At 45.1% G+C, this 27,330-nt stretch overlaps 1 protein-coding gene across 2 annotated transcripts in view; it reads right to left on the reverse strand.

Moving 5' to 3' along the window:
- CHD7 (chromodomain helicase DNA binding protein 7) overlaps nucleotides 1-13,615 on the reverse strand; it is a 179,682-nt gene extending 166,067 nt beyond the window's left edge. For both annotated transcript variants that reach the window (XM_070392228.1, XM_070392227.1), the window contains exon 1: nucleotides 13,304-13,615. The gene's annotated coding sequence lies outside the window, so the exon portion shown is untranslated. The remainder of the gene's footprint in view (nucleotides 1-13,303) is intronic.
- Between the last annotated feature and the right edge of the window lie 13,715 nt (nucleotides 13,616-27,330).

A 27,330-nucleotide genomic window follows, 5' to 3' on the forward strand; every position in this document is an offset into this window, starting at 1 on the left:
GACAAGTATCAAAGAGGATGGGGTGGTTTGTGAGGAACAAATCCGAAAGGAAGGGAGAAGGAGAGCTGAGAAAAGAGCCCCGTGTGTGGACTTCCTTCCACCTTCCACCTGACATCCTGTCTGTTAGGGAGGATTATGCTACCAAGTCCTCAAAGATGGCAGTAACCCACGTACCAAATTACCTTTAGATCAGTGGTTCTCAACCTTCCTAATGCCGCGACCCTTTAATACAGTTCCTCATGTTGTGGTGACCCCCAATCATAAAATTATTTTCTTTGCTACTTCATAACTGTAATGTTGCTACTGTTATGAATTGTAATGTAAATATCTGATATGCAGGATGTATTTAGGCGACCTCTGTGAAAGGGTTGTTCGATCCCCGAAGGGGTCTCGACCCACAGGTTGAGAACCGCTGCTTTAGATGATTCTCATTTCCAACATATCACATGCCCTGGGAAATAATACTGTCTTGAAATGGGTTGCCCCAAAATTGTTGCTGATGCATATTAAATCAATTTGCTTTTCGTAGCACATAAACTAGAACTACACAGAAAACAAGTTTTTGATTATTCTGTGGCAGTAATGAAAACTTTAACAAGTAAATGCAAAACATGCTGCTCTCCATCACTGTTAACACCACCTTTAAAGTGGACTGCTTTCAAGCTCTTGACCTTTTGTCCAGCTTTACCTTTTACATTAATTGGCATTTCACTCATTTATGTGTAAAACGAATAACATCACTTGCAAATTCAGAAGAAATATTCTAAGAATATGAGTTACCATGTTGCTAAGTGTTTGTTTTCTATTTCCACAGTATGTTCCCTGTGTAACTAACATATTGGCCTCAACATGTGGCTTTTTAAACTTTAGAAAACATCAGAAGTACCTAGATAAAAGTTCAGCTTCTAGACAGCCCACAGAGATTTTAATGCAGTAAAACTGGTGTGGGGGTGAGAAATCTGCACTGTTAACAAGTATTCCAGATGACTGTGTTGATTCTAAGGCCTGATAAATCTCTATTTTATTAGTCATTCACTTTTTTTTTTTTTAATTCTCACCTGAGGATATTTTTCCATTGACTTTTTTAGAGGGAGGGAGGAACAGGGAGAGATAGAAACATCAATGTGAGAGAGATACATCGATTGGTTGCCTCCAGTTTGAGCCTGCAACTGAGGTATGGTGCCCTTGACCAGGAATCGAACCGGCGACCCTTTCGTCTGCAGACCGATGCAAAACTACTGAGAAAACTGGCCAGGCCTATCAGTAATTCTCTTATTACCAGATGAACTTTTTAAAATAATTACATAAGATCCTCAAAATCATCTGTTAGACCCATTATGTCAGTCCCTTGAAGAAAACAGTTGAAAACGTTGAGTCCAGCTCAGCTTTCTACTTAAGCACCAATGGCTGCATTATATCTGCAAAGCAACCTTGTGCCTCCGAGTTCTGGGAGGGGGAGGGAGGGAAGATGAGAACACGGTTGAAAAGCTGCAGGATCGACGCAGCAGGCCAGGCTCAGGGCTGCCTGTTCCCTCCTCCCCAGCAACGACAAGTAGCAACTGCTCCGTTAGCTTTCTGTCTGAGAACGCACGGACAAGCATTTTCTGTGCAAATGTCAGGAAGCTGGGGTTCCTTTCACAAAACAGAATACTGGAGGAGTAAGAGCTACATGAGAAGATTCCATAGGGCTATAAATGAACACTGATTGCTTTGAATCAACAAGGCTAGTGTGGGTGACACAAATCAGAGCGCTTACGAGTTCAAGAGCTAGCCCAAGCTGTCTTTCTTAGAGGAAGAAAGGTAGCCAAGAGTCGTTTTCAGTCTACCGAGCGACTAGTAGTAGTAGTAGTAGTAGTATTGCAACGATCCACAACGGATAATGCCAATGGTGTGGGCACTTCCCTAAGTTCTGAAAAGCCTGAGCACAGAGAATGACAGTCGGGCCTCAATGTCAACCATGTGTGAGCCACAGCCTCGGCTTCTGTGCAGGACCGAACAGGACACTGCCTTTTGTTCCCCACACCCAGGCAGTGCAACGATGATGCACGTACTCCAGCGGCAGCAAGATGGCCCTGCCTGCCAGCCAGCAACTCAGTCCCAGCAGCCACACCACCGTGGGCTCAACCGCGTGGGGAAATTACCTACGTCACCGTGTGGTGTCCTCATTTGACAGCACACAGACAGAGTTCTTCTTATCCTGTGAACCCGAGCGACTGAACGGAACTAGCCACAAGGTCTTATAAACTCCAAGTTTGTTTCAAACACCAGCCCAGATTTTTATTTTTGTTTTTTAATGAGAGGGAAAACAGAAAACTTAAAATGCTAATTCTGGTGATAAACTTGGCTCTGAAATTTTATACATCAAGACAAAAATTAAGGCCCTAGCCAGGTAGTTCAGTTAGTTAGAGCATCATCCCGATACACTAAGGTTGTGGGTTCAATCCCAGTTAAGGGCATATTAAAAAAAAAAAATCAACTAATAAATGCATAAATAACTAGAACAAATCAATGTTTCTTTCTTTCTCAATGTCTCTCTCTTTCTCTCTTTTCCTCCCTCCCTCCCCCTCTCTCTAAAAATCAATTTAAAAAAAGACAAAAATTAAAATTTTAAGTGCACCAAAAATAGCAAAATTTAAGTTATAACTAGAAGCTCACTGTACTCAAGCTATTTGACAGCGTGTTCCACTGTGAAGGGGGAAAAACTATAAACCTGTACAAAATCTAGAAATATATCACCACAGAATATGAGGCTAAGTAGTATTCAGATTTGTGATTTTATCTTTTTTTTAAAGACAGAAGCCTACTGACGTCTATATGTTGGAGTTTCACCCCTATTTAAGCCACCTATTATGACTACAGCCTATCCTGATTTGAGTCCCAACTCCACCACCAATAGCTGTGCTCTCAGGCCCATTTATCAAACAATCTCTAAAACGCCATTTCCTCGCCCATAAAGTGGCAATTACTGTGCCAAGCTCACCATTTTGATGAATCCTACTTTGATGCTTAGTGAAGACAGGTATGTACATAGTTTCAGCAAAATGCAAACTTACACAAAGACCACGCTCCACAAATGTCAGCCTTGGAGATCAAGTCCTCCAGTCCCTGTCGTTTTGATTTGAGTAACAACTTTTCAAATTTGTAATATGGAAGAATAGTACAGAAACTCCCACGTGCCCCCATTCTCATTTCTCCCTTAGAATCCCTTGTAATTGACAATAAAACAGAGTAACGTGAAATGAAGTTGTCCGCGCCCCGTTGCTTCCATGTTCATGCCAATGGGGACAGCAGAGGGGTCCCAGGAAGCCGCCCAGCCTCCCTGCCCTTCCAGAAGAACCTCCTCTCACCCTCTGGTTGCAACTCAAATCCGAGACCCCACCCCAAAGCTACTCTCACTTGAGATCCCACCTTCTCTCTTTCTTCAGCAACAAACAAAATGTGGAGGGAAAGGACTGGATCACATGTTCTTTGAGAACTCCTTGTACCACTCTGGTCGAACTTTCCAGAAGGATTGAATACGCCCCACCCCTGATTGTCTAGGACAGCGTCACCCATTTTTAAAGAACTGCAGGTTTGGGGGGAAAGGAGGAATGATTGGTTCATCCGAAAGACACTCATAATCCAGGTAGGAGATGAGCATCTCCGTAGCTAGAGAAGAACAACTGCTCCTGAAAATCTGTCGTGTTTAGTACCTGCGTTCTCTGAACCGCCTCTGTGTGACCAAGAGGATTAGGAAACAACACCTAGAGACAGCCCAGAACAAAGACACATGCAGATATTCATTGACGTGTCTACTCCTGAGAAAACGTGATGCAGCCAATCACCACTGTAGGCCACTCGTTCCTTCCTAGCCATAATCCGAGATTAGGTGGCCTTTCTAAATCAAAAACAAAAATCAAGATACATGGTTTGATAAGTTCCATGATTAAGAGTGAGCTAGTAACTACTCAGCAAATATGCCTGACGCTATACTAAGTATTTCAGGTCGAGTACCTTCTCTAATCTTCCATGGTCATTCCCGGAGATTGATAAGATTATTTCCATTTTTATGATTCACTTGCCGATCTGCCTGATGTCACAACTCAAGGTCTCAGCCACCACAGAATAAAACTTCCACAAGAACCGTTCTCCTCACGGAAGAAGGGGGAAATTAAGGTCGACAGGCATGGAACTTGGTCATCTTAGGCACCAAGCATCCCAAGACATATGGCTATACAAATACAGCGGGCACAAGCAGAGGAAGAGTGGACAGAAATAACTTGGGCTGATAGGACATAGCAATAGGGTATGAGATGGGATTACAGGGTGTTGCTGGTACTTTGAATAGGCCTTTCCCTATTAAGGCAGCAACGACTCAAGCCTCAGAGCTGCTCTAAACAGCAGGGCAGCACAATGGTTGCACACACAGATTCTGGAGAATGACCAACCTGGATTCAAATTCCTCCTCCACTGCCTGCTGGGGCTGTGTGACCCTGGGCGATTTACCCTCTCAGCCCAAGCACCCTCGTCTGTAAAACAGGATAATCATTCTACCCATTTCCTAGAGTTGTTCTGACGAGTAACTGAAACAATCCGTGAAAACACTTAGCATAATGCCTGTCTCACTGGAAACGCTCAATGACTGTTCCTCGTCAGGGGTGTTACTGTTATTTTTACTGCTGTTGTGTTATTTCTGTACTATTTTAGTTGACTGCCCCAACACACACCTTAATAGAGAAAATAAACACTGTTTAATCGAGATTTTTAAATTCTCAAGATGAGTCTGCATGACTTTTATGACAAAATCAACATGCCTACAATTGGCCGAAGCAGAATTCCAAGCACAAGCAAGGTCATGTATACAAGAATATAAAATACTGCAAGAGAATTTTTTTTTTAAGTTGACCTTGAGGATCTGGGCTTAACAGTTTCAATATCCTGTTAGTCTCATATTTACATAAAGTAATTTCCAGACACATACACTTTAAAATACATCACCAACTAAGGCCTATTTTTTATCGTGCATCTGTGCTCAAATTGATTTTATTATTCACTTATTGCAACGGAAGCACTGCCTAGGAAACTAAAGGCATGCGTACTGCAAGGGACTTCTCACTATCTGCCTGCTTAGTATCACGTTAAAGGCGATAGTTTTTAGGTGTGTTAAACTAATATGTACATTTGATAACTATGTTTTAAATATCAACAGAACAGGTTCTAAAAATGTTATATTTCTTTCAGAAGGATAAAAAGAGAACAGACTCTTTAATCAGTTAAAGAAGTCCCCCAGCGGGGGGAGGGGGGGGATGAACTACACAGGTACCATGCCCCTTTATCAGATATAATGCAAATAAAATATAGTGTGGAAACCTCTGACTTTTAAGTGGACGATATCAGGGAGAGTAAGTAACATGTCAAAACTAACACACGTGTCTAATTCCCTGCCTTTCCCTACACAAAGGCGCAGTGACAGTGGCTCTTTGCCCACCCCCTACCCTCCCACCCCGTGTGGATGAGACACATGGTGGAAAACCAATCTGCTGCCTCTGGGCCACTGCTGAAGGGTGGGGGTGGGAGAGAGAGAGAGCCCTAAATAAACATCCTCTTTATTCTTCCACTAAAACCCACATCACAGGAACCTGCATGCAGCTTTCCATTTAGTATTTACACCTTTGAAAAGGCAATGATTTCTTAGACCATAAGAATACACTGTTGATTGGGAACAAACAACAGAATATATTTTTCAAGAATTTTGGAAAATTTAAAACTAGCAAGTTGAAGAAAATGCATTAGAAGCAAATTGCTACAGAGTAGTTGGCACAAGCCCCCATCTGAAGCCAAGTCAGCACCCCCAGATCTTCTTTGATTCCACCATATGGGAATATTACTACCCCTACACTTACCCAAACAGCCCTCAAAACCACGACGGTGAAAGTAAAACCTGCCGATGAAGCATGTCCCTACAACCGAAGTCCCTACGTTAGCCTGTTAAAGCCGCACGATCTTGCCAACCCTGAAAGAGACAGAAAGGACCCTGATGGACCTGACCAATTCATACTGGCCACCAGAAAGGCCAATCAGGAACAATACCCATAAAAGTACCTTTGAAATAGACCCCAACCAAAGACAATGAGTCCCAAGTCCCTGGAAGGATATGTATGCAAACCAAGGTCAAAGTCTGACACATCACAAAAATAAATGGATGGCAGCGTCACCTACACAAACGGGCAAAAAACTAAAATGCAAACACTTCCCTCAATAAATTGTTTCAAGATACATGTCCAGGGTTCCCATAACTTCGTTCACAGAATATTAAAATCGGCAACGTAGAAGCTCTTCTGTTCTGGATCTATCAGTTAGCATCTCTCATTTACTACCAACCATGTCCTACAATCCCCTTTTTATAATAAATGAACAAAGTGGCTTTTAAGATCCTTCACACAGCCGAAACCGGTTTGGCTCAGTGGATAGAGCGTCAGCCTGCGGACTGAAAGGTCCCAGGTTCGACTCCGGTCAAGGGCATGTACCTGGGTTGCGGACACATCCCCAGTGGGAGATGTGCAGGAGGCAGCTGATCGATGTTTCTCTCTCATCGATGTTTCTAACTCTCTATCCCTCTCCCTTCCTCTCTGTAGGAAGTCAATAAAATATATTTTAAAAAAAAAATCCTTCACACATAAAAATAGTTTACATATATACTAAAGATCAGGTGAGTGTTCTGACCAAAGATGGCTTTTCCCACAATTATTTAAGTAATGTATTCATTCCTACCACACCCGTGTATAACTGCAACCAGCTCCTAAAATACAACTTCCTTGGGCTCCACTGTTGGGAGCCCAAGGACCCTGTCCCAATATGTAATTAGCAAAAGAAAGCAGCTTCCAGAATGTGGAGACACAGAAGAACAAAATGTAGCAAAGTCTGCTTACCATAGGATTCTAGTCTCAGTCTATGATGAACAAGCTCCTACAAAGTGCTACATAGTAAGCAAGGAATAAGCAAAGTGCTACACAGTAGGCAAGGAACAAATGGACGTGTCACACCTTACACAAGTAACCAAGGTTCCCTCCCCTCCATTTCATTGATCCCACCAGCAATCCTTGGTGGGCTCACCATGCACCAACATCTTGGGGGGAAGCTAGCATATTATCTTGCAAAGTTAGTAGCATACTATCTTGCAAAGTTTAGGAATGCTACTAGCAATGGCACCATGGTCCATTAAGTGGCTACATCAGTCATTTGCTACAAGAATTCATGAACTTCCTCCTCAAATCTAGTCCTCCCCAGGAGCTCCCTGCCTCAGGGAATTAACAACATCCCCAGCCAGCGAAGCAGGGAACACACTAGAAACCTACATTCCCTGATACCTTCCTCTGCCTGAGAACAAATCCATCCTCAAGTCCTATTCATTGAACCTCTTAAATATTTCTCAAATCTGTCCATGGCCACCATTCTAGTCCCAACCATTATTTCCCCCTCCCCTGGACCACAATAGCAGGCACGGTGCTGTTCCCCTCCCCTGTCCCTTCTCCTCTCCCCACCCACCAATTCAGTCTTCACATCTGCTCATATCCAGCTCTGCTTAACACTCATTGGTGGCTCTGCTGCTTTTTCAAAAATCCCAAATTCCTTCCCATGCTGGCCTCCACCTGCCTCCTGAGTTTCATCTAGCTGCTCTCTGTTGACCTCAAACACACTGCCTCTCCCTCGGGCTGGTTAGTGCTGCCTCCTTCCTCCTCCTACCATCATTTGGATGGCAGCGCTAAAGCCACTTCCCAAGAGGTAATGTCCCACATGGTTGGATTCCCACATCGCCCTCACTCCTCCTGGCTTCCATGACCAATGGTACTGTGGCAGCTCTATTTATTCTGTGTGTGGGCCTGCCATGTCTTCTCATGGCACCACTGTATGTACCTCATACATACCCAGCACTTTTCAGGTAGCAGGTACCCAATAAATACCTGCATCAGTGAACAAGAAAACAGATGAAACAGGAAAACTGACTGCAGTCCAGAGTCACTTGCCACTAGAGCCAACGTGACACCTACAGCAGTAGTGTGAGGCTAAAATGGCCAATAAATTGCTGATTCCACATTGGCCTAAGCAAGCCAAGCACGCCCAAGGATCAATCAGCCCTTTACTACCACCAAGTTCTGCTTCTTCGCTACTACTCTATATTACGTTTATTTTTTAAAAGACAGTCTTTAACTTTCCAAGTAAAAACAAAACAGAGCCCTCCAAAAATACTTCACTGAGACAACTATCATGTTTGCAGTCATCTAACATTAGTTAAAAGGTACAGGAATCAAGTTATGGTAATGAATACATGCTTCTAAAGTGAAAACAGTAATCAAATCCTGGAATAATTATCTCTGCATTTTTTTTAGATGGATAATCAACACCACCATCGTCCCCCTCCCTAAAACCCCTCCAAACCTTTCCACAGTAGAGGCAAATAAATTACTGTTGGCTTAAGAATACCTTTAGGGGCTATGTTAGCAGATGTTGTAGGATTCTTAACCCAAAAGGTACTTCAAGTCAGAACATAAGAGGGAGAGAGCTGGACTCTGCCAGCACCAGCTCGGTGATCCTGCAGAGACAAACCCCGGGCCGGCCCTGCACGGGCCCTGCACGAGCACTGAGCTAGGCACGGGAAGACAGCTGCAAACGGAGACAGGTCCGCAATAACTGGGTGACCAGCCAGAGGCAACTCATTTAATTAATCTCCCTGGGCTTTAGTTTCTTACTCTGTAAAATGAGAAAGTTAGACCAGCTCTCTAAGGTCTCTCACACTCTAAATATCCAAAGATTCATTAATGATTGTAAGACAAATTTCTATTTCACAATATTGTTATGATTTCCTATTACTGTTATTTGTATCCTACAGGTGAAATTTCCTTTAAGGTTTTTAATATATTGATACAAGTAAAATAATAAAAGGGCAGTAGTAGTGTTTTTAATTACCTTCCCAGCTCTTAACCACCGCCACAGTCAGCTATGGACTTCTGCCATAATTGCAACCTGACCTGAGGAACACCCAAATTAAAATAAGTCATCACATCTTCAGGTTTTTGTAGGAAAATTAAGTGATCATTTACTCACAATTTATTTTATATTCTATATTATCCATCACCTTTAAATATTAGAGTTTTTGTGTTTTGTTTTGTTTTTAGAACTAACACAAAATAATAAAGTTTCCTAGTGGGGGAAAAATAATTTCTGACTCAAACTAACAAAGGTATAATGGCTTTAGAAATCTAGTAAGATACAATATTAAATTCTGATTTTCTAATAGCATAAAAAGAATAGTTTGTTAAAAAAAAAAAAAAAAGATACACAAATGTGTCCATGTGAATGAAAAAGACAGAGTCACACAGGGCCAATATGTGTCAGACATCATCTCGGTATCACCCAAAAGGCTCCTTCTCCATCTTTTTTTAGTGAATTTAGCTATGTGACCTATATCTATTTTAGTGTTTGTCTGTTTACATCTATAAAGCATTTGAATACTGGAAGTGAAACACTTTATTACAAAGCTAAAGGTTTAAGGGCCTTTTTGTTCTGTAGTCACTTTGCTCAGCCCTGACTAAGCATTTTTTATTCTTGCGATGCCTTATTTATAGTAGATGTTTATAAGATGGCCACGGTGTCTGCTATCAAACTCAAAAGGCCATCTATGGATAACCAAGGACAAAAGGTAACCACTACCTCCAAAGCTAATCTTAAAAGTGAAACGTATCTGGTTACCTATAGAATCCTCTCTCCTACCTAGACGGTAAACTCTCTGAGGGAAGGCACTGCCCCTTCGTTTGTCGTTCACACGCTGAAAGCTTGCCACTGGTGGCTGAATCCAAAGTAACTACAGGGAGAAGACTGCATGGCAGGCAGCCTTTCTTAAGCATCGGGAATAAAATGCTGTAAGCCTAAGTTTGAAATAATGACTCTAACCTTGGCATGTAGGCTGTTCTTAGGAGTTACACAGCATGTACATAAGAGCACTCAGACTGCATTCGCTCTTTGAGCAAAATATTATTTTTCTCTTGACCTAACTGCTTAAAAACTATACTGTAAATATTATATTGACTGTATCTGTAGGAAGAAAATATGGTAACGTTTCTTTGATACAGTACGTAAACGTACTCCTCATGTATTCATTTTAACTCAATATAAGTAACACTCTCATGAAAAAAGTTTGGAATTGGTCCTATAAGTTGAACTGATTAAAAACTAGATCAAGTGCAGGTGAATCTATTTATGTACTATTTTTAAATTAAGTTACTACAGGAGTTATTTTAAACATGACTTCTAAATTTTCACCTGGGAGGGGGGAGGGGTATGTTTTTCCTCAAAAGAGGAAAGTAATGTTTGAGTTTTCAACCATTACCTACCTATACACAACCTGTATCATTTCTCTACCCTGACTTCTGCATTAAGACACTAAAAAGGAAGTAATTTTTAAAATTAATTTAAAAATAAGTCCATTGATTAAAACAATATAACTAGAATTTGGAATTCACATACCAGTCTTTTATTATTATTATTCATTTCTTATCTAGAAACTCATTTTAATCTCAAAAAACATAGAATAGAATTCATCAAGCTTCAATTTTCTGGCTTGCACTGAGGGGAAAAAATGAAAAATATCAAGAAAATATAAATAATAAAGTCCATAATGCTAGAAAACAATTCCTGAGTGGCATGGTGAGGACATTCACCTGTTAAGGCCCCCAAAGATCCATTATGTCCCTTTATCGGGTTACCAAAAGGGGGTGGGGGGGAGAGAGATGCCATATTTCAACTATTTAGCAAAATAAGAAAATGTAATTCCTAAAACTTGCTGCAAGCCCCTTTCCACTTCCAAATTGTTTACTTAGTAACTTTTTTTCTACATTACAGATTTTTTTTTCAGGGAAAATAAACTTTTCCTGAGCAAATCTGGAAGACATAAAATGTCTCCTACTTATTATCACCTAGAAAGGCAAACCACGTGCCCCAAGCATCTAGCTTTCAGCCTCTTTATTATCATTGTCAATGAATGGGCCCCAGTCAAATGAAAGCTGCCATTTTAGGGTAAAGACTGTAGGGCTCTGTTGTGCAACAGCAAGACAAAAACACTCCGCGACAGATGTACTCTGGGGGCTGGGAGACGGTTCAACTTCATGAAATCACTGCTCAAGTTATTTCTGAAATAAGAATGACCCAGTACTTACACATTACTACAATCTAAATGGAATATAACTGGGATAAAGCAGGTTCCCGAGCTGCTAAGGTCACAGTCACTAAGATTTTTGTTTTTGTCATCGTTAGAATAGGTCTGTGAGGAAATAAAGGCAAGTTTTTTTCCTACTTGATTATTACGTATAGTGAGTGCTCCCCCTCCCCTTATTAGGAGAGGATTGAGAGAAAATACACTCAACCTCTGTGAAAGGTATTGCCCATTGCAAAAACGGCTTAAATTAATATGTTTAAAAAATAAAAACCAGGGCCTTCTCCTACATAAGCCTTTAAAAATAAATTAAAATATTTAATACATCCCAGAAATCAAGCCCAGAAGATGAACGTATTTCAAGATAAGTTCTTGAAACCGGTTGTTAGATAATATACAATGGGAAACTAAAAAGTATACTTAGCAAGTGGAGAGCTGGATAGTGTATCTAATTCTAGCAATTCAAAAGGAAACTCTCCATGTGGGTTGCTACTTTTCTTTTGTCCATTGTCTGTTCAGAAGAGGGGGGAAAAACTAGTTTAAAATCGAGGCGTGAACGATTTCCAAAAGTGACCTCCGGGAAAACCGTCCGACCCTTAGCAGGAGCACTCCCCGCGCCGCCCGCTCCGGTGGGGCGCTCACAAAGCGGGCGGCCGGCCGGGAGTTTGGGGTGCGCTCCCACGGCGCTGGCTCCTCGAGGCAGAGCCATTCGGAGAAAGGCGGCTCGGTAATGATGGCTGCTCGGGGCCGGCGGCTCTTTCCCCGGAGCCTCCCGACCCCCCTTCCCGCCCCGGGTCAGCCGCCCTCCTCCCCCCCGCCCCCGTGCCGTGCTGGCCCCGAGCGGACGCTGAGCCCGGCACCGCAGCCCACGGGGTGCCCGCGCCCCCGCACCCCCGGCGAGCTCAGTCCCCGGTGCGAACCAAACAAACAACGCGTCCCCTGCCGCCCTCCTTCCTCTCCCCGCTGACCGCTTGGCCTCCGGCCACCTCCGCCGTTCACGCTCCGAACCGGGGATTTCTGCGGGGGCAGAGCGCACCCGGGCCACCTCGGGGGCCACCTGGTGACCCCCACCTCGGCGGGCTCGGGGGTGGGGGAGCCGAATTGCTTTCGGGGGGTTAGAGTCGCTATTATGCAGCCGCCGCCGCCGTTGGCCCGGCCAGCTCAGCAAGGTGGGGTCCCCTCCTCGCCTCGCCGCGCCGCGCTCTCCCTGGCCCCGCTCCCTTTCTTCTCCTCCAGTACTTGGGAGCCGCCCGGGAGCCCCGGGAGCCCCGGGAGCCCCAGGCCCCGGGTTCGCAACTCCGCGTCCGCGGCCGGCAAGGGCTGGGGCTGGGACCGGGGCTGCGACCGGGACGCCCCCCGCACCGCGTGTTCACGCGGCCCCCGCCCCACGCGGCACCCCGCGCACTTTCCCCGCCGTCGACCCACCTCGCCCGGTGGCCGTCCCCGCGCGGGCGGCGCCGCCTCGCCAGGAGGGACGCACTTTGTTCGCGCCGGTGCGGCCGCCGCTCCAGGCGAGCGCGGCGTGGTCGGTCCGGAGCGGGGGGCGGGGGCGGGAGGCGGGGGTCGCCGCCGTCCCCGAGCCGCCGCCGCCGCCGCTCAGCCGCCCCGCGCCCGCGCGCCCATCGCCCACTCGCACTGGAGTTGGAGCCCAACTTTTCCTCCTTCCTTTTTCTTTCGAATGGAGCCGGCAACTCGTGCTCGAGGCCGGCGGGAGGAAACGCTCGCGCTCCCCCGCGCGCAGACACGCTCCCTCCGGTCCCCCCCTCCCCACCCCAAGCCGGCAGCACAACAAAAAGCCATTTACATGCGAGGAAGTGACCCTCGGCCGGACCGCGCGCCCCCGCCCCGCGGACGCAGGCAAAAGTTGGGGCGCCGGGCGGCGCTCGGGGCGCGGGTTCGGGCCCCGCGGACCGCGACGCCAGCGACACGGCACCGGCGGCGCGGCGCTCCTGCGCTGGCCCCGGCCCCCGCCCGCCCTCGCCCCTCGCCCCTCGCCCCTCGCCCCGCACACGCCCAACTCCTCGCTCCCAACTCCTCGCGCGGCCCCGGCCCCGGCCCGGAGCGATTTCCTGCCGCCGCCGCCCCTCCCGTAGGCACCCGGCGAACTCTCGTGCTCACCGGCTCGGTCGGGCGGGCGGGCTCCTCCGCTGCCCGGTGCCGAGGGAGAAACAAAACGCAGAGCAGGCTCCGGAGTTGGCTGGGCGGCCGCGGCCGGGGGGCTGAATCCACGGGCGCGGAGTTGGCCGGGAGCGAACAAGGCTCTGGCGAGTTTCAGGGTCTCCGGGTCCCCGGGCCGCCTCCTCAGCGGCGCTCCTTTGTGTAATTTCACTCGATTCAAGTTTAATCCGATAGTTCCCGAGCACGAGCGCGTCCGCACTACCACGGCTCAACCCCCGCGCCGCCGCCGCCGCCGCCACCGCCGCTACCGCCGCCGCCGCGGCCCCAGCACGCCAGCGCCTGCGCGCCCCCGCCACGCCGCGCGCGCCCGCCGCCGGCTCCTCCGCGCCGCGCCCGCGCCCGCGCGCCGCCACCTGACGTCAGGCGCGCCTGGCATAATTTATGCAAGAATTCGGCCGGGGTGGCGGAGGCCGAGGGAGAGGCCGAGAAAAAGGGGGCGGCGCGGGGCGGCCGGGCCGCGGGGCCGCGGGCGGCGGAGGGCGGGCCGGGCGCCACTTCCCGTCCGCGGGCGGGCGCCGGCTCTGCGGGCGGATCTTCCCGCCGGCCGGTGCGCGGCTGCCGCACGGCCGGGCTGGCCGGGCTCGTCCGAGCGCTCGGCTGGCTGCCGCTCGGCTGCGCCCCGGGCGCGGGCTGGAGAGGGTGCCACGTTTCCCCGCGCGGCGCCTTCCCCGAGTCCGGGTGCGCCGCCCCGGGGCAGGAAGCGGCGGCTGGGAGCCAGCAGCGATCCACCGGCCACGGCGAGGGTTTCCCAGGCTACGCGGCCGGCCGCGGCTCGAGGGGTTCGGAGGTCTCTCTGTAATTATCCTTCAACTTGAAATTATTTTCCCACATGAAATTATTTAGAATGGACACATGCCACTTCAAATACATGTATCCTGCCTCGCCACATTGCTTTTCTTGCCTCCTAGTTGACAGAACTTCGCGTCCACGACCAAATCAAAAAGTTTAACTAGATGGAGTCGATTTTGTTGCATTTGTTGCCACGCCAAAAAAGGGAGAGACAGCGCGATGGTTATGAAACAAAGAAATAGGTTGTGTGTTCCCATTATTAAACGTGTCAGGACTGGAATGTTTTAATCATTCTTTGGCAAAATAGCACTTTTATATGATCTCCTAGCCTTAAATAATCAAGCCTCATTCTATTTCTCTTCCTGGTGCAAAATAAATAATAAATTTGTCTTTTACTAATTTTCCTTTTAGGAGATAGATCTACAGATATTTATCAAGTACCTTGTATGTGCAAAATACCGAGCAGTTATAATTCTTTCAAGCTGTCAACGATTGTACACTTTAAGGTGATTTTATGAGGTTAAAGATGACATTTATTTTTGAATCAAGAAAGGAGCTTATATCAACCAAAGATAGTTTTATAATAGATAACAGAGTAAAGTGACTTTGTATTATTGGACTCTAGAATAAACAGAAAAATTACAAAACTATGCAAAATATACTTTCTCTTCATTCACCACCTGTCGTGCTGAGACTTTAGTAATCACAATATTTCTATTTGGACAAAAGGGTGATCAAAAGCATTTTGGTAATTACTACAACTATTCCATAACTAAGTTTGAGTATCCTAGACTTAATCACTAAAATATTTATTTTCCTTACATTAGTAATACTTTCTCTAAATATTTGTTACATTATACTATCATTTATTGCAATGCACTAGTTTGGGCTTTCATCATACAGGATGGGCAAAAGTAGGTTTGTAGTTGTAACACAAATAACTAATACAATAAATAATAAATAATAATATAAAAATAAACATTTCATGTACTCATAACTGTAAACCTTTTGCCCACCCCCGTATATTTTAGTGGTGTTTTTTAAAAGGTAAATGATTCATTGAAGGGGTTTATAGATAAACAGCAGAGAACATTGACACCACAGAAAATTCTGGCATTAAAAAATTGGAAAACACTAAAGTCAGCTTCTACCTTTTTATAGCCTCATATCATAAACCAAGAATCAGAATTCTAAAGTTAGTTTTACATTTCCAATAAGTTTATATGTCTCAGTGAAAGCATATAGGGGATGCTTGTGTGTGTGTGTGTGTGTGTGTGTGTGTGTGTGTGTGTGTAAGAGAGAGAGGGGGAGAGGAAGAGGGGGAGAGAGGAGGACACAATGTCTACAAAGAAACTACTAGTACCTGACTATATTACAGAACATAAAAGTGGCATAAAAGGAATTTTCTTTTACACTATACCCCAGCTCATTGTCAGATGTGCATGTGTTTCAAGTCAGATCACAAGCTAAAAATATGGCATCTACATACAGTGAAAGTAAATGAGTTAACCTTTAATCCACAAATAATATTAAGTGACCCTGAGAAGATCTGTCTATTTAACTAGAAGGTTAGGACACCTCTCTTTGAAATACAGGGGGAGTGGTAAAAATAGTGCATCCAAAGCTCAACGTGAAAACAAACAGCCCTGCAGCCCTCTCTGATTCATCCCCTCTCCTCATTGCCTGGGTCCAGACAGCCATGATGACGTCCCTAAGCTTTTCAACGTGGTGCAGGCACGGAGCTAGAGGGGCGTTGAGAAGCGGAACGCCTCCGGGGCACAGTCCTAGGCAGCTCTGGCCTACTTAAATCCCAACTCCCGCCCCCCACCACCTTTAGCCTCCAATGTTTCCTCTCCATTTGCTTCACTATTGAGGCTTTCCCAAAGAGAATAATTTGAATTCACAAGCTTTCCTTTTAAGTATGCAAATACCTCAGGGAGAGATAAGGGACTCAGGGTCATTCACAGAGGAGTGTAAGCTCAATGGGTTGTTTTCCTCCCCACACTAGCTGAGGCTAACAAATTTAAAGATCTATTGGAGTTTACAGTCTAATGGGTGGGTAGTTTGGATTTAGTGGTAACAGAAAATGGTGATTTGTGGGGGTCTTTTGCTGTGGCCAGAGGGAGTGAAAGGTTCTAGGGATCTGGGAAATAGTGGGGCATTAAAGAATGGGGTGGGTACAGCTGAGAAAAATACCATTACAAAAAGGCTTTCTAGACCCATGAATGAATGAGAAGTCTCTTCCAAGAACTCAAACTAGTGCTAACCGACCTATATAGTTCAGCTATATTAGTCCTTAGACAAATAAATATTTGTCTTTGTTTGGGAACATAGCCACATGTATCAACCTATAATATTTTGGGGGGAGGTATCATTTGCACAGCCAGAACAACTGAAAATCACCACAACTTTGGAACACCTCCCTATCTGTTCTTCCACGTGTTGTGAACTTAAAAATATCACATACATTACACTAATTCCAGTGTTGAGAACAAACTTGGATGCATTTTTGGAACTCATCTTTGACACTGTTCAGAACTAGTTCGCAAGTCATAGAAAATTACTCTCTGTAGAGCCCCTATCTCTTTTTTCCCCACTAAAAGCTTTCTTATTCATCATTTACCAAATTTGCATCCACATAATTTTGGTGAGCTCCAAACAATACATTGCCTTTAAATGATGAAGCTGTACTGTCATGGAAAATATATAGAAACACAGAGGCATGGATGTTTAGAGGCCATATTTAGTGTCTAAAGAAAACACGAAATAGACAAGTAAAAAGCATGTCCTGCGTCACTGGAATAACAGCACAACTTCCCTCGCTCATAAGGGAAAGAACCTAGTTGGATAGGGAAGCTCACTCTTCATATTCCACCCATCATGGAGCCACTTGCTCTGAGCTTTTGCTGGCAACTGTCAAGATCCCAAAAGTCAAGATATCAGGTGAAAAGAAAGCCTCCAGGACTACAATTAGGCCCCCGTGGCCCTTCAAAGATAGCAGTGTAGCTAGGTTTTAGCAAACATTTTGTTGACCGTCTACTGTATATCCGATTCTCTGTTAGCCTTGGAGACCACGGTTAGCTCCCATCCTCAGGAAGCCCATGGTTGTGGCAGCATAAAGAAAGGAATGATTCTTGCTGCCGGGGACAGCAGAGAAGGCTGCTCCCACGGGAGGCATGAGCTGGGTCTTGAGTAGGCTCAGGAGTTCATCTGAACAAGGATGAGAAGTACTCCCAAGAGACAACAAAGAGGTCCGGAGGTTTCAGAGCCTGGTGAGTGCAGGCTCCTGCAAGTGATTTCATACCGAGTGGAACATGGAGAGTGAGCCCATCTTCCTCCTCAGCCTTCTCTGATCCCCTCAAGGATGGCTTGGCTGTCCTTCCTTGGTTTTCCATCTCCATCAAACCGGTTTACATTAAATTATAATGAATTCCTGTCCTATCTGCTTATTGGGTTGTGAACTACTCTGGGGCAATGACTGTGTCTTGTCGGTTAGTACCTGTCGCCGACCCCCCCACCCCCCCCCCCACCCCCGCCCCCATGGGCACAGAGCCTTGCATATAGAAAGTGCTCAGTAGGTACTTCCTTCCTTATACAAATGGTGGGCTTGGGAGGTAGTAGATTAGGGTCAGAACCAAGGAGAGCTCTAGACTTCACCCCAAAGATTTTAGAAGAGTCATTGGAGAGCTCAGCAGGGGTGTCACAATCAGATCTGTCCTTTTAAGCTCTGCAGTAAGGAGAAGGGTGGGGGCAACCAGACCTGCAGCAGGGGAGAGAGGGAAAAGGACCTCAAAAGACAAGAAAAGGGAAGATATCAGAGCAATTACCCTTTCTTTTCAGCTGGAACCGCCATCTCCCAGTAATTCTCCAAAATGACTAACACAAAGAGAAAGAGGAGAGGCACCGGCTACATGTTCTCTAGGCCTTTTAGTTCTTTGGCCACATACGTGTGAATCTACAAGAAAGGTGATATTGTAGACATCAAGAAAATGGGCACTGTTTAAAACGGAATGCCCCACAAATATTACCATGGCAAACTGGGAGAGTCTACAGTGTTACCCAGCATGCAGTGGGCATTGCTGTAAACCACAGGTGGGGAACCTTTTATCTGCCAAGGGCCATTTGGTTATTTATAACATCATTTGCAGGCCATACAGGATTATCAATTTAAGAATTAGCCCGCTATGTTTGGTCAAACATTTAAATAACTCACCCCTAATGCCGTGGCAGGGCCAGACCAAATGATTTCACAGGCCTCATATGGTCCACAGGCCAGATGTTCCCCACCCCTGCAACAACCAAGGGCAAAATTCTTGCCAAGAGGATTAATGTACGTGTTGAGCATATTAAGCACGCTGAGAGCCGAGACAGCTTCCTGAACCGTGGGAGGGAAAACCAGAAAAGAAGGAAGCCAAAGGGAAAGGTAACTGGCTTCAACTGAAGCCCCTGCCTGCTCCACCCAGAGAAGCACACTTTGTGAGAACCGACGGAAAGGAGCCGGAGCTGCTGGAACCCACTCCCTATGGATTCATGGTATGACACGTGTGAAAAACACAAAAGACCTCTGTACTGTTAAAAATGTTTCTCTTGCCCAGCCGGCATGGCTCAGTGGTTGAGTATCGACCTATGAACCAGGAGGTCACGGTTCAATTCCCGGTCAGGGCACATGCCCGGGTTGCAGGCTCAAGCTCCAGTGTGGGGCATGCAGGAGGCAGCCGATCAATGATTCTCTCTCATCATTGATGTTCTCTCTCTCCCTCTCCCTTCCTCTCTGAAATCAATAAATATATATATATATATATATATATATATATATATATATATGGTAAATGTTTCTCTTAATTGAGTGAAGTGTGGTGTCCCTTCCCCCAAAAAAAAATAATTAAAGAAAAATAAAAAGCAATTACCAACTTCTTTATACTATTCAGACTCAACCTGTTACTAAATGCTTGTCACGGGAGTGCTCATCCCAAAGGGAAGACCAGGCAGAATGGAAGAACCACTCTGCCCTGTGACCGAGGAAGGCAGTGCTGTATCTGGGGAGTGTGGGGGCAGTGGTTCCATCATGGCCCCTGCCACCAACCTGGGGCGAGCCACTTTGCCTATTTCTCCCTGAGTTACCATCTCCAATATTCTGTGACTTATTGTCACTGAACTTATCCTAAGTAGTAGTGGACAAGACCTAAAGTATCTCATTGTCTCTACGTCTAAACTAATACATGAAAATCTATAGTGGCAGTGCTAACTTAGCCAATTACTGGTATAATACGATACTTTTACAAAACGGTTTTTATTGGTTGATTTTAGAGAGAGAGCGAGAAAATAAGAGAGAGAGTGAGAGACATCAATTTGTTGTTTTACTTATTTAAGCATTCATTGGTTGATTCTTGTATGTGCCCTGACCAGGGATTGAACCCAAAATCTTGGCATATGTTCTAACCAACCAAGCTACCCAGTCAGGGCTATAAAACATTTAAAGTGGGAAAATATAGCATCTTATTCTTTTGTTTGTTTGTTTGTTTTGTTTTGTTTTGTTTTGTTAATCCTCAGCCAAGGATATTTTTCCATTTATTTTTCGAGAGAGTGGAAGAGAGAAGGAAAGACAGAAACATCGATGTGAGAGAAACACATCAATTGGTTGTTGACTGGAATTAAACCCAGGATCCTTTGGTCCATAGGCCATCACTCTATCCGCTGAGCTAAACTAGCTAGGGCTTCCTTTTTAAAAATGTATTTTTATTTGTTTCAGGGAGGAAGGGAAAGAGAGATAGAAACATCAATGATGAGAGACAATCATCAATCAGCTGCCTCCTGCACGCCCCCCACTGGGGATCAATCCTGCAACCCAGGCATGCGCCCTGATTGGGAATTGAACTGGTGACCTCTTGGTTCCTGGGTCGATGCTCAACTGCTGAGCCACACCCAGCCAGGCTGCGTCTTGTTCATTCAATAGTTATCAAGCACTTGCTGTGCATCACACACTGTGCTGGAGTTGCAAAATCAAAAATAAAGCAAACCCCTGCCTGGAGGAGCTCTCTGAGTCTATGAGGGGTGACAGACATTTAAGCCTGTCACTACAATTAAAATGTGCACCACAGTGGTAACATTGGTACAGTGATGGTTCAGAAGAAGGGACGACTAATTTTACTTCCGCCCAGATAGGCAGAGAAGACTTCACAGAGGACGTGACATTTAAACTGAGTCTTCAAGAACTCTGCAGATGGCAGGGGTGGGGAGGTACGCTGGGCAGGAAAACTGTCCACTGCATCCATGGGGCAGATGGCTAGCGTTGGCATTGCAAGGAATTTGGCTCAGAACAGAGCACAAACAGGGAAAGGGCAGGAAATGGGAATGGAAATATAAGTAGTGCCAGATCAGGAAGGGTTTCGGAACATAGTAAGAAAACTTTACCTCTCCCTCCCACCCCCCCACACACAGGTGGTGAGGAGCCATGAAAGGATTGTCAGCAGGAACGTGATCAGGGGAAATAGGGATATGTTGACTGTGTGGACCAGACCTCAAAGCAGAGAGGCAGTGAGCAGACACTGGTGATGGTCAAAGTAGGACAGGACGAGTCCCTTGACCAGGACAGCATTTGAGATGCTAGAAATAAAGGAATAATTGTGAAAGATATTTAGGTGACATATTTAAGATTTGGTGAATGATTGTTGGCAAGTGAATGAAAAGGAGGAATAAAAATTAGCTGCTATATTACCTCCTTGAGTGACTGATAACTAGTTGCTTCATTAGCCGAGATAAAGAATAAGGAGTGGGAGCAATTTGTGGAAAAGACTTTGGTGTGGGAATTCAAGGTGGTCTGTGGAATAGTCAAGTGGGATGCCCAGTAAAAGATGAGAACTTAGTTGACTGATCTGATCTAGAAATGTGGGTGTAAGAAGTATGGAGTATAAAGGGTACTTAAATTCATTGGAATGGATGACATTGCTTGGAAAACATGCAACATGAGACAAAAGCAGGCTGACAACAGGAATCTTTATAACACTATGTTAGCCCTGGCTGGTGTGGCTCAGTTGGTTGGGCATTGTCCTATGCACTGAAAGGCTGCTGGTTCGATTCCCAGTCAGAGCACATGCCTGGGTTGTGGGCAGGAGGCCACTGATCCATATTCCACTCTCACATCAATGTTTTTCTCTCTCTCTCCCTCTCCCTCACTCTCCCTTTGGTTCAAGTTGATCTTTCATCGTAGTCATCCAGATAACATAGCAATCTCTGAGGAGTATTCCAAGAAGACAAGCCCCCAAGAATAAGCACTTACAAGCCTCTGCTGGCTTCATGTTTGCTGATGCTCCTCTGGCCAAAGCAAGTCACATGGTCAAGCCCAGAATCAATGTGAGCAGAAAACTGCCTGCTTGCCCCGAGGAGTGATTCATTGGGGAACATCACTTATCCATATAAAACACGTGTTAAGACAAAACAATAAAGGGACACATCAAAAGAGAATCCACTGAAGAAAACTCACAAAGATCAATCCGAAAGGGAAAATAAGATGTTAAGGGAAAGGAGTTTCTAGAAGGGAAGGGGCAACCATGTCCAATGTCACAGAACAAGTAGGGAAGGAATGAGAAGTGTTTGCTAAATTCGGTCTTGTTAACCTTTTCAGTTTTGAGTGTGGAGGGTAAAAGCGAGATCATAGGGCTGGATAAGAAAGTTAATGGGGGTTATAGACGTGTAGACAGTGGCGCAGACTTCAGACTCTAATTCAGGAATGGGGGACGTCCAGCCTGGGGGCCGTACAAGGCCCGTGAAATCATTTGGTCTGGACCTGCCAAGGCAACTGCAGGTGGGACTCCAAATTCAATAAATCACCCCAGCTGGATTGCCTCTGTGATTAGAGTGTTGGCCCTCAGACTGAAGGGTTCCAGGTTGGATTCCGGTCAAGGGTACATACCTCGGGTGCAGGCTTGATCCCTGGCCCTGGTCCGGGTGCATGTGGAAGACAACCAATCCATATGTCTCTCTCACATCGATGTTCTATCTCTCTCTCTCTGTCTCTCCCTCTCCCTCCCAATCTCTCTAAAGATCAATGGAAAAATATCTTCAGGTGAGGATTAATCAAAAGAAATTCAATAAATCTAGGAGCTTTTTTCATAGCAACATAAATTTATATTAAGTGAATTATATTAAACGAATGATGTCAGAAATATCCAAATGGCTCTTGGCAGAAAAATGGTTCCCCACCCCTGCTCTGAGTAGACATTTGGTTATCAAATAAAGAGAGATGAGTAGTATCTAAAGGAGAATTCACATTAAAGAGGGGATAGTAGTTATGGAGGGGGAGGTTGCTTGTTTACGTGTTTTATAAATGTCAGAGTAATAAGCATTACTTTAGACCAGCGGTTCACAACTTGTGGGTCGCGACCCCTTTGGTGGTCAAACGACCCTTTCACAGGGGTCTCCTAAGACCATCGGAAAACACATATATATTTACATATTGTTTTTGTGATTAATCACTATGCTTTAATTATGTTCAATTTGTAACAATGAAATTGGGGGTCACCACAACATGAGGAGTTGTATTAAAGGGTCATGGCATTAGGAAGGTTGAGGACCACTGCTTTAGACTAAGAGCCAGGAGCCAGGAGAGAGAGGCTAACTCCATAGAAGAGTCAGTCTAGTGGGGAGGGAGATGTGATCAAGCTCAGGCTTGATGGGAGGAATGACACTTCTTTTTCTGAAACCAAAGAAAGGCTGGCGAAAATGGCAATAGGTTTATAGGTTGGGCTAGGGAGAAGGTTAAGCAAATTCATTTATAATAGCTTCTATTTTTCGTATTCATTCAAGGGTTGACCATCTACTGAGACTGAGATGTTCATGGATGGTCAAGAGACTTGGGGAAAGTGTTCAAATTTTGCAATAGTTCTAATGGGGAAGAACGATGCTGCAAAAAGAAAGAGCTCTCACTGAGTCTGAGCCCTGAGATACCTTGAGTCCTGAACTGCTATTGTGGAGGCGCCAAGTTGTTATACAACTTCCTTAAGCAATGTTCACCCCTGGGAAGAGGAGTAACAATGGTGAATTGCCAGATTCACCCAGGGGAGTCACTGTCTTCCCTGGAGACCCAGAAGGATACTTGGCCACAAAGCCAGAGCAAGGTCCCGAGGGAACAGGCAAGATCAGCTTGCATTGTTACCTAGAGCCATGAAGTAGCCACAATCATGGGTCCTTTGTTTAAATGGAAGACATGAGTTGTATGTGACTATAATATGGCACAGAGAGATTTCTGGCTATCTCAAATATTTTTCTTATTTATTTACTAATGAGAGAGAGAGAGAGAGAGAGATCAATTTGTTGTTCCACTTATTCATGTATTCATTGGTTGATTCCTGTATGTGCCCTGACCAGATATAGAACCTACAACTTTGGCATATCGGGACGAGGCTCCAACCAACTGAGCTACCTGGCCAGGGCTCAAGTCTTTTTCTTTGGAAATAAAAGGTTAGCAAAAACAAAACAAAAAAATAGCTAAGCTTGTCTCTTCTTCCTTTTATTTCATTAAGCCCCTTGGTAGCTGCTTGGCTCATTTGGCTGAATTCCAGTGTTAGCAGGCCAAGGACTTGGGTGCTGCTTTTGTTCTGTGATCTCAGTAATGTCAATGTCATGCAGTCGGACACAATATCATCACTGCAAGTTCTTGGACAATTCTAGGCTAAACTATGTCAAACTCAGAGTTGTACTTTGATATGTAAAATGAAAACAGGTCATCATTTGAGGTTGCCTAACTCCATATCTCATGTATCAGGCCTCATGATACTCCTACATTTAACTCTGGTTTAGATATTTGCCAATAACTATTATTGGCACATAAAACTCCAGTCTTCTTCCTCCTTGGTCAGCAGATCAAATATTAGGTTTGGTTTTTGCAGATTGTGGACATACAACCCACTTTTACAGATGAGGCATCTTGAGGCTTGAGCAGTTGCCCAGCTGTGAATGACAGAAATGGGATTCAAAGGCTGGTCTTCTAATGCTTGCCAAAAGGCTACTTGCCTTTCTCGTGACCCAGTGTGAACTTACCTCCTTTACATCCGATTGTTTACCCTTCTTTGCATTAAAGGGGGAAAAGTCACATTGGAAAGACAAGTCTGCACCTTGATTTTCACAAGATCTTGCCTGAGGTGGCAGCTCAGATAAGACTGGCTTGAGAGTTATGCAACAATTATGATTAACCCCTTTCTCCTGGTTGGAAAACTGACAACCCTGCACCTAACTGATCCTCGTTGAAATATGCAGTCACAGGGACACACAGATTCAGTACAGCACAAAGATTTGTGGAAGCTTGGTGCCAGAACCTAGTACAGTGCCTGGCACATGACAGATGCTCATGGAATTAGTGTTGCATTTAATACACTGGGATGCCTGGATACAGAAAGCCAAAAATAATTTTTTAAAATATTTTTTAATTTATTTCAGAAAGGAAGGGAGAGGGAAAGATAGAAACATCAATGATGAGAGAGAATCACTGATTGGTGCCTCCTGCACACCCCACACTAGGGATCGAGCCCACAACCCGACATGTGCCCTGACCAGGAATTGAATCGTGACCTCTTGGCTCTAAGTCGACACTCAACCACTTAGCCATGCCAGCTAAGCCAAAATAATTTTTAAAAAATATTCTGTGTACTTGAATCTGAAAGTAGAACCATTCCTAATTTTATTTTAATCTGTATTTTAATATAGTTAACTTCCACCTAAGTAATTACTTTTTAAAGTATGTTTTACCGATTTTTTATTTTTTTTTAGAGAGAGAGGAAAGGAGATGGAGAAACATCAACATTTATCAGCTGCTTCCTGCACGCCCCCCACTAGGGATGGAGCCCACAACTCAGGCATGTGCTCAGACGGGGAATCAAACCGGTGACCTCTTGGTGCATACTATGCTCAACCACTGAGCCACACCAACCAGGCCAAGTAATTACTTTTTAATATATTTATACTATGATTGAGCTGCTTTACTGGGGCTTTTCATTTAGAAAGCTAGCAAGAATTCATATTAATCTGTCTCCTAAGTTCCTCTCTGGAGCTTCTCCAGCAGGTAATGCTGCTACTATCTTCAATCTACAGGGCAGAACTTCATGGAATAAAAAAGGCAGAAGCTGACCAGACATGGAACCATGCCCCACCCCACCCGCCTCACTCCTGTTCCCATCCTCACAGTGCTGTGGTGGGGCCTTTGCCCTGAGTCACTCCTAAGTCACCTGGGTCCAACGTCGTTTCCGTGTGATTTCACATGGTTCACCAGCCTATTCATTGCTTACCCCTCTCAGGGAAAGACAAGGCAACATCCCCAGACCTGACTCGCCAGGGTAAGGTGGTACCTGTGAGCTCCGAGGTGGCACAGGTCAAGGCAGGGAGACAAGAATGACTTCATTGGGGGGGGTGGGGGGGGCGGGGAGTGACCACATTCTACAGTATATGGGTTGCCCTTGCCTCCTGATCTTTTAAAATATAAAATACCTTCTGTAATTAAATATACATACTATAAAATATACCATTTTAACCATTTTTTAAAAATATATATTTTATTGATTTTTTACAGAGAGGGAGGGAGAGGGATAGAGAGTTAGAAACATCAATGAGAGAGAAACATCGATCAGCTGCCTCCTGCACACCCCCTACTGGGGATGTGCCTGCAACCAAGGTACGTGCCTTTGACTGGAATCGAACCTGGGACCCTTCAGTCCACAGGCCAACGCTCTATCCACTGAGCCAAACCAGTTAGGGCCCATTTTAATCATTTTTAAGTGTACAAGTCTGTGGCATTTAGCACATTCACAGTGTTGTGCAAGTATCACCACTATCCATCTCCAGAACTTGTCCATCATCCCCAACAGAACTCTGTGTCCATTTAAGAAACACTTCCCATTCTCCCCTCCACCAGGCCCTGGTAACCTCTATTCTACTTTCTGTCTCTATCTACTTGCCTATTCTAGGTACCTACGTGGAATCATACAACATTTGTTCTTTTGTATCTGGTTTATTTCACTTAACACAACATTCACCTATGTAGCACCTGTCAGAATTTCCTTCCTTTTTTTTTTCTTTTAAAGAATAGCTTATTGGTTTTTAGAGAGAGAGGAAGGGAAAAGAGAGAAACATTGATATGAGAGCATAACATTGATCGACTGCCTCCTGCATGCCCCCACACCAGGGATCGAGCCCACAACTCAGCATGTGCCCTGACCAGGATTTGAACTAGCAACCCTTTGTACACAGGACAACACCCAACCAACTGAGCCACACTGGCCAGAGCGGAATTTCCTTCCTTTTAAAGACTGAATAATATTCCATTATATATACTATATATAATATAGAATATATATTCCATATAGAATATATATTCCATTATATATTATATTATATTCCATTATATATAACATTCCATTATTTATAGCTTCTATTCTGTTATATATGTAATATTCAGATAGATATAGATATAGATATAGATATAGATATAGTTATATCTTTATCCATTCACCTGGCTTGAACTGTTTCCACTGTGAAGCTATTGTGAATAACACTGCTATGAACATGGGTGTAGTGTGATCCCTCTAAAGAGTGGGACCCATCCAACCAAAGTCCTGGCACTTTGTAACTCCCCCTTCCCTAAGACCAGTCCCCCTCCCCCGCCCCCCGCCCCGCTCCCCTCTCCCTTTGCCCACCCAGTGGTGAAGGCCTCGCCTCCTGGGGGCAGGACTGAGGCTGGCTTCCTCACTGCAGTGCTCTCTCCCTGGGGCGGTTTTCTTGGTCCTTCAGAGGCCCTGCTCTTGTCCTTAGATATGTGGCCTTGGCCCCCTCCGTCCTTCTCTTCAGGAGCTGAAACTTAGTATGCCTCAGTGCCAACCCTTCTTCTTTTTTAAATACTATATTTTTTATTGATTTCTGAGAGGAAGGGAGAGAGAGAGAGAGAGAGAAACATCAATGATGAGAGAGGATCATTGATCAGCTGTCTCTTGCATTCCCCCCACTGAGGATCGAGCCTGCAACCTGGGCATGTGCCCTGACTAGGAATCGAACCATGACCTCCTGGTTTATGGGTCCGACGCTCAACCACTGAGCCATGCCAGCCAGGCAAGGCCAAACCTTTCTAAAACACACTGTAGATAATACAACAGGCATATTATAACATGGACTAGAGGCCCAGTGCACAAAATTTGTGC

This window comes from Myotis yumanensis, unplaced genomic scaffold (genome assembly GCF_028538775.1).
Source record: "Myotis yumanensis isolate MYYU_CA2020_CCGP unplaced genomic scaffold, mMyoYum1.0.hap1 SCAF_15, whole genome shotgun sequence".
Taxonomy (NCBI): Eukaryota; Metazoa; Chordata; class Mammalia; order Chiroptera; family Vespertilionidae; genus Myotis; species Myotis yumanensis.